Source organism: Phascolarctos cinereus, unplaced genomic scaffold (genome assembly GCF_003287225.1).
Source record: "Phascolarctos cinereus isolate Bilbo 61053 unplaced genomic scaffold, phaCin_HiC Scaffold_5;HRSCAF=322, whole genome shotgun sequence".
Taxonomy (NCBI): domain Eukaryota; kingdom Metazoa; phylum Chordata; class Mammalia; order Diprotodontia; family Phascolarctidae; genus Phascolarctos; species Phascolarctos cinereus.
In genome coordinates this window covers 245980697-245988307 of record NW_027555958.1, presented here as the reverse complement: position 1 = coordinate 245988307, position 7611 = coordinate 245980697, and the positions used below count along the sequence as shown (strand labels likewise).

At 42.4% G+C, this 7611-nt stretch overlaps 1 pseudogene across 1 annotated transcript; it reads left to right on the top strand.

Moving 5' to 3' along the window:
• The first annotated feature begins 3365 nt into the window (after positions 1 to 3365).
• LOC110199340 (H-2 class II histocompatibility antigen, A-R alpha chain-like) lies at positions 3366 to 6235 on the top strand (annotated as a pseudogene). Its single transcript, XR_013487133.1, has 4 exons — positions 3366 to 3450; positions 4612 to 4860; positions 5316 to 5570; positions 5968 to 6235. The product of XR_013487133.1 is annotated as an H-2 class II histocompatibility antigen, A-R alpha chain-like (transcript).
• The last annotated feature ends 1376 nt before the right edge of the window (positions 6236 to 7611 follow it).

The window sequence follows — 7611 nt, the reverse complement described above, 5'->3', positions numbered from 1 at the left end:
GCATTTGAACCCATGGAACACCATCATCAGAGGACAAAATCCTCAGGTACAGATCTGGCAATGGGTAAGTTTGGTTGTTTCTGGCATTATATAGGCTTTTGATTTTAGGAAGAGGACAGTGGGTGGAAGGAGAGCAATACCTTTTAACTGGTCTATTAATTGCAAGTCATCCAAAAGACACCAAGGTAATATATGGTAGGGATAAGTACAACTGTATCATATGACCAGGAATGCCTTAATGTACAAATTTTATAAAAAAGCATCATCTAAGAAATGGAAAAAAGGTGAGCTGATCATATAGTAAGAGTAAGGAATGACAGACAATAATAATTCTCAAAGATTGTCAGGACCTTGAAGGAAGCCTATAACATGGACAGTGGACCGTATATAGCATATTTAGGAAACACTTATAAGAAGAGGCCAGATTTTCATTTGTGTGTTGGAAGGAGTACTCATAATGATAACTACATGTGTCCACCAAAGGGTTAAAGTAATTTTCAGTGGTTCACAAAGGGTGAGGATGGGTATGATGAGTGTTTAAAGTAGTAATATCAGAGGCAGGAAGATGCTGATTCTGAGGTCTCCTTACCCTTTCTGCCTTGAACTGGTGTAGTTACTGTCTTGCATATAGAATGTATTTGTACCCCTTCTTACGCATCAACTCCCAGAATAGCTAACTCAGATTCAGTGTATTGTGAGGATTAAAATATCCACTCCAACAATAATTCACAAAGTCTCTACTAATGCATTTACTTTTGCTCTAGTCAGACAGATGACTCAATTCAAAACAAAGACGTTTGTACTATCAACTGGAAGATTTACAGTAGAACTTTGTGCCATAAGCCTGACATACTATCCCACGAAATATACATCATCAATGGTAAGAGTGAGCCCACATGAGGTACATATGTGTGGGAGGTATGTGTGGAGGGCCCATTCACAACTCCAATGCTGCATCTTCCCATTGGTTCTACCAGTGCTGGTCCCAAGGTGTCTTTACTAGGTGGATTGCTTCTTTGTTACTAAGCTTCAGTTGACTGTAGCTCTCTTAACTGCTGGCCATGTACTCTCTTCCAAATGTTGCTTTCTACTTCTGCATGCATCTCTTCCAAACCATCTCAGCTTCACTCTGCTAGGGTATAGTGGACAGGGCCTCTCACAGACTGACAGCACTTTAGTTCTAACCACTGCTCCAATTTTTTAGAAAAAGTGAGCACAAGTGTCACAGACTAAGATTAATGAATACTGATATTTATGTAACCCCAAAATCCTGCTGGGGCTTAGTTTGCAAATGTATTTGAAACAGAACAAAAAGCAAGATACGTGTTTTCTGTCTTTATTATGCATATTTGTCAGCTTCAAAGGCTGATTGGTTTAGTGCTATATTTTCATCAATAACATCAACAACAAAAACAAAATGAAAAAAACCACACAAAATACACTCATAAAGTAAACAAAAACCTCAGCCAACCTACATGAATGAAAGAATGATTTTTTAAAATCACTATTTACTATGTCCAAAGCACTGTGCAAAGTGCTGGGGATATAAATAGAACAATAAGACAATCCTTGCTCTTGGAAGTTTACATTCTAATGGAAAGACAACAAATATGAAGATTTCAGCTGCAATTTAGACAAGAAGGTCCCATGGTCAGCAAATCACTTCTTTAATGTCATTTTTACTGATAGAACCATATTCGTTTCTCATGTTGAACTATTTGACAGTGCCAAGGACTTTGGTGCCAAGAACTTTCTCTTCTGGACCTTCAAAAGATGTCATTGTGGCACCTTCAGGAGCACTTGCCAGGTGATACTTTCCCAAGATGATGAGTAAGGCACTGGACTAGAAACCTTGTTATTCCTGAGGCTCTTTGGTTCAGGGTCCTGGACTGTTTTGTTCAGGATCAGAGGAGAAATGGTGGTCAAAGTGGTGATGGTAGTTTGATTTACCTGGCACATACTGCCTCCCTCAGAGTGCCTTGCTGTTTCAGCTAGGCTAGCTTGCTGCCCCTGGGATGGCAGTTGGTAAGCAGCTGGTGGAGATGGCTGACCACTTCTCTACAGGAGTTACTTCCTTAGTTATGGATGTGAAGGTTTGGACTATAAGGAAGACTGATGGTGTGGCGGATGCTGCCACTCCTAGGGCTTTTATGTTTATCTGCCTGTTAGATGCCCAGTAAATATTTATTGTGTGAAAAATAATGGTTCAATTTAGGATGCATTTCAAATGTGTTGGGCAGAGGAGTATCATACAAACAGGCCTAGGTTCTCAGGCTACTTTGCCTGTATCCTCCCCTGTGATATTAGACTATCAACGATACTTCACACAGTTGTTAAATTTTTATCCTTAATGCATGTGTATGACCATGTCATCACCTGTTCAAGAAGCACTGCTGATCAGTCACATCTGGCTGTCCCTTCTTGGACTTGTCTGTGTGATTTTCTTGGCAAAGACACCGTAGTGGTGTAGGGTTTGCCATTTCCTTCTGCAGTTTGTTTGTATTTTACATACGAGGAACTGATTACAAATAGGGTTGAGTGACTTGCCCAGAGTCATGTGGCTAGTTTGAACACAGATCCTCCAGTGTTCTATCCACTATACCATCTAGCAAGAAGCATTAGGCATTTCCCATTTCTTTTGGATCAATTACAAATTTCTCATTTGGCATTTGAAACACTTCACAGTCTGGCTCCAGTCTACCTTTTCAGCATAATTTTCACATTACTCACCTCACACACTGTATGGTATAGCCAAACCAGCTTATTTACTATCTCCCATACCCTCAATTCCAAATAGTCTGTCCCACATGCCTTGAATGTACTCCCTTATTACATCTAAAAGGTGGAAAGCTTTTAGAATCACTTGGAAATTCAAACACCATCTCCTACATCAGTCCTTTACTGATTCCATCCCCCTCCCCAGATACTGTCACCCTCATCCCACAGATTGCTTTGCATTTAGTTTGTAAATATATTTTTACATACTTGTGCTGTTTCTCCTCCAATGAAATGTAAAGTCCTTAAAGTCAAGAACTGTTTGACTTTGGTCTTTGTGACTCCAGTGCTTGGCATATAGTGGGTACTTAATACGTGTTTGTAAATTGGTTGGATAATTGATCTTTAAGCTAGATAGCTAGACAAAATGAATTTGCTGAATTGCCCTACAGGCCTCTTCCAGAACCTTTTTACCCAGCAGCAGAGAGGTCAGCTGAAGAAATTTTTATAATTGGCTGCACACAGCTGATCCAGGCTTTGGCTGTTCCCCATGAAGTCTTGCCCTACATCTTCCCTTCTACCTAATATTTGCCTCCTTGCCTTGTATTCCATTACTCAGGGCTATTAGCAATAGAGAAGCCCCTGCCAGAATGGCTGCAGATGGAGTCCTGATCTTAGAGATCCTCTCACTGGCCCTACTGCTGAGTCCCCAAGGAGCTTCTGAATCTATTAAAGGTAAGTTTATGACAAAAGTCACAAAAGTCACTGATAGGGAGGGGAAGGAGGGAGATAGAGGGGTGAGGTGGGAGATGTCAATAGAGCAGATTGGAGAGACAGACTCCCTACATGTCCCTTCCTGTGGATCTTGAAGTTCCTTAGTGTTTGTCCATGTATGGAATCTCATTACCTCAAGGGAGGCCAGGGCTGTGGCTCATCCCATACTGTTAGGAGGCAGATAGATCTCAAGTGGTTGAGATTAGGACAGTGGTTTAGTTTAGTCCCTAAATGGCTTTACATTCTGCCACCAGTCCCAAAGGAGAGGCCCAACATAGAAACAGGTGAGCTAGAGAACATGACTTGCATTCAATTTCCTACTTCTTTGTTTTCAGTTTCAGTCATTTCATGCCCCACCCTAGCCATTCCCCACTAATGGGTCATTTCTGGGTTGATGGCATACCCCTCTACCAGACTCTAAGCTACATTTGGGAATGGGTCTCATCTACCCTTTCAATCTTAGGTAATGACCAGCACAACTCTCTATGCCCACAGTAGACATAAAATACAGATTTTTTTGAGGATTAAATGCCTTATTCTTTAGTTTCCTGCTCCTGTGTCCTCCCTCTGAGACATAACACTACTGAAACATATTATTCAAATAAGCTAGAATAGAATATTATAGGATGAAAAGAAAGAAGAAGCATGGGATATGGGATTGAAGGATCGAGGACAAAACAGGGAAGGGAATGGGAATAACCATTTATATAGCACCTACAATGTGCCACACACTCTGATAAGCACTTTTACAAATATTTTCTCATTTTATCCTCAACCATCCAATGAAGTAGGTCTAATTGTTATCCCCATTTTGCAGTTGAGAAAACTGAGTCAGATTAACCACTTGCTGAGTCACACAGCTAGTATCTGAGGCTGGGTCAGAATTAAGGTCTTCCTGACTCTAGGTCCAGCACATTTACCAATTGCTTCAAGTCACTGGGACATGACTAATGCTTGTGCCCAGGTAACAGGTTTCTTATCATCTACTCCTCTCTGGTTCAGGTGCTGTGGTAAACACCTGTCCTGGTGTCCTTACCCCAGAACTTGGATCCTTGGAGTATTATGATCAGAAGTATAATCATGTTTTTTTTTTCTCTACTCCCCTCTATTCCCATTCTCCAGCTGACCATGTGGGGGTCTACAGCACAACTATGTACCAATCCTATGGGCCCTCAGGCCAGTTTACACAAGAATTTGATGAGGATGAGAAGTTTTAGGTGGACTTGCAGAAGAAGGAGACTGTGTGGCGGCTGCCAGAGTTTAGCTATTTTGCTGGCTTTGACCCACAGGAAGGGCTGAGATGCATAGCCATAGTCAAGCACAACCTGGACATCCTGATCCAATGCTCCAACAGAACCAGGGCCATCAGTGGTACTAATCCCTTTCCTTACTCATTTGCCCTGTCTACCCTTCCTATGGTTCCTTACTAACATACCATGGGACCTTGTATTTCTCTTTGGAATTCCCCCACCATGGTTAGCCCCAGAAGTCATCAGGTCACCCAGAGCCTCCTCTCCCCATTTTCCATTTATCATGTCACCCCAGCCCTGTTAGTCATCCTGACACATTCCCAGCCTCCACAGAAGGCCTCCTGACCCAATATTCACATATATTTTCTCTATAGGCCTTTTCCCTACACAGAGCAGCATTAGCACAGGGGTTGGGGAAGCAGGACAGGAGGTTACAAAATAAAGGAGTTCAATGAACCCCTGGAGAATGAGCTTTCAGAATCAGTCCTATTTAAAGGGCTCAGTGAGGTATGAAAGCCCTTAGGTGAACACCTCCCTTTTCTGTTCTCAGTGCCCCTGAGGTGACTGTATTCTCAGAGAGTCCAGTGGAGATAGGCCAGCCCAATGTACTCATCCGCTTGGTGGACAACATCTTCCCTCCAGTGGTCAACATCACGTGGCTTCGTAATGGGCAGTTGGTCACTGTAGGTGTGTCTGAGACAGACTTCTACCCTCAGCCTGACCACAAATTTCACAAGTTCTCCTACCTTGCTTTTCTCCCCAACACAGAAGATTTTTATGACTGCAAAGTGGAGCACTGGGGCCTGGAGCAGCCAGTTCTCAAGCACTGGGGTATGGAGCTTTTGTCCTGGTAAAGTAGAAATGTCCCTGGACTAGGATATAATCTTAGACAAGATCTTAATTTATCTGAGCATAAGTCTCCTCCTTTATAAAATAGAAACAATGATATCTGCCAATCTACACAGGGTCATTGTGAAAGCTAATGATAAAATTCTTTCTATAGATATATTACTATAGCTCCTCTTTTTCTTATCTCTCCCTTTGTCACTACTTCCCTCCAGCGACCCACTAGTCCCATCTGTAGTTTTTCTCCCACAAATAGTCTTTCTTATATGAATAAATCATCTCTAGGTCCTAATACTGCCTTCCTCCAAGAATCTGAATTACTGTATTCTGTACATCTCAAAGATACTTATCCTCTCCCTCCATGTTTCCTTTTCCTCCTCAGAGCCCCAGGTTCCATCCCCCCTGCCAGAGACAACAGAAACTGTGGTCTGTGCCCTTGGTCTGGCTATTGGCCTAGTGGGCATCGTTGTGGGCACCATCCTCATAATCAGGGGCATGTGTTCCAGCAGCAGGAGCCAACATTAAGGGCCAGTGTGAGTCAACTGATAGAAAGGGAGTGAGGAACTAGAGAGACCGGAGGTAAGAGTAAAGGATAAAGCAATACTGTGATGATGAGGAGAATAAGGAATCACAATAGCAGCAGTGGTGGAGGTGTTGGAAGAATTACCGTGGGAACAGAGGCTGTTCTCCTATAAATCTTCTCTTGCTGCAGGTAACAGCTTTCTAAGTGAGGAGGAACATAAGGATGAGCCCAGATCCTGGTCACTGACGTTGGTCTGGCTGAAGATGCTGCCTTCTGTCGCCTGTCTGAGCACCTCATCTAGGTGTTCATCCCTCCATTTAACTTCCTGGACTTCTGATTGATTCCACCTGTGCTTTCTCTTTGCTGACTTCTTCTTAATCTCATCATTTTATAAAGCAGACAGCCTGGTCTGATCTCTATTTTCCCTGTAGGCTTTTTAGGGTGACTCACATCCAGTGTTTCCCTTCTTCTAATCCTATATCCTCCTCAGGTGATTAAATTTAGTCATCTCACCAACTCCCCTGGGTTCAACTATCACCTCTATATGAATGATACCCAGATACATATATTCATTCCTAGTATTTTGCTGAGCAGTAGTTTCCCAAATCATCATCTGCCTACTGGACACTTCAGCTGGATATCCCTTAATCATTTCAAACTCAACATGTCCAAAAAAGGGCACATTATCTTTTCTCCAGTCCCCTCCTCCTTTTCCTAACTTCTCTATTTTTGCTAAGGGCACTAGTATCTTTCCAGGCACCCAGATTCATAAAGCCATTCATCTTCTACTCTTTTGTTTCCCTCGCTCCTCACATTCAGTCAGTTGCCAAGTCTTGTAGATTCTTTCTCCACAATATATATTGTTTCAAACCCCTTCTCCCCTCTCACATGGCTAATACACTGGTTTAGGCCTCTATCATCTCTAACTTAGATGATTGCCACAGACTCCATTAAATCACTTTCTCCTCTTTAATCCACATTCCACACAGCTGGCAAATTTTCCTAAAGCACAGGTGTGACCATATCCTTGCCCTCCTCAAGAAACTCTAGTAACTGCCACCTGTAGAATAAATTACCAGCTCCTCTGGCTTTAAAAGTCCTTCACAATTGGCACTTTATATACTTTACACTGCAGCCAAAGAGGTCTTTCTGCTGTTATTTACACAGGACATTTAATTTTTGATCAGCATTTCATATCCAGCCTCCATGTCTTTGCATGGGCTGTTCCCTGTGCCTAGGATGCCTTCCCCACCACCTTTGTGTCATGGAATCCTAGCTTCCTTCACAGCTCAGCTCATATCCCCTTCTAAGAAATCCTATCCCAATACCACCAGTTGCTAGTGCCCTTCCTCCTAGAAATCACTTTGTATATCTTTTATATTTCATTCACTATGTATATGGTGTTCCCCAACCCTGACCACCTTCCCCACCAATACAGTATGATTTTTTAGGACAGAGAATGATTTGAGGGTTTTGTATTTGTTGTCTTTATATCCCCAGAGC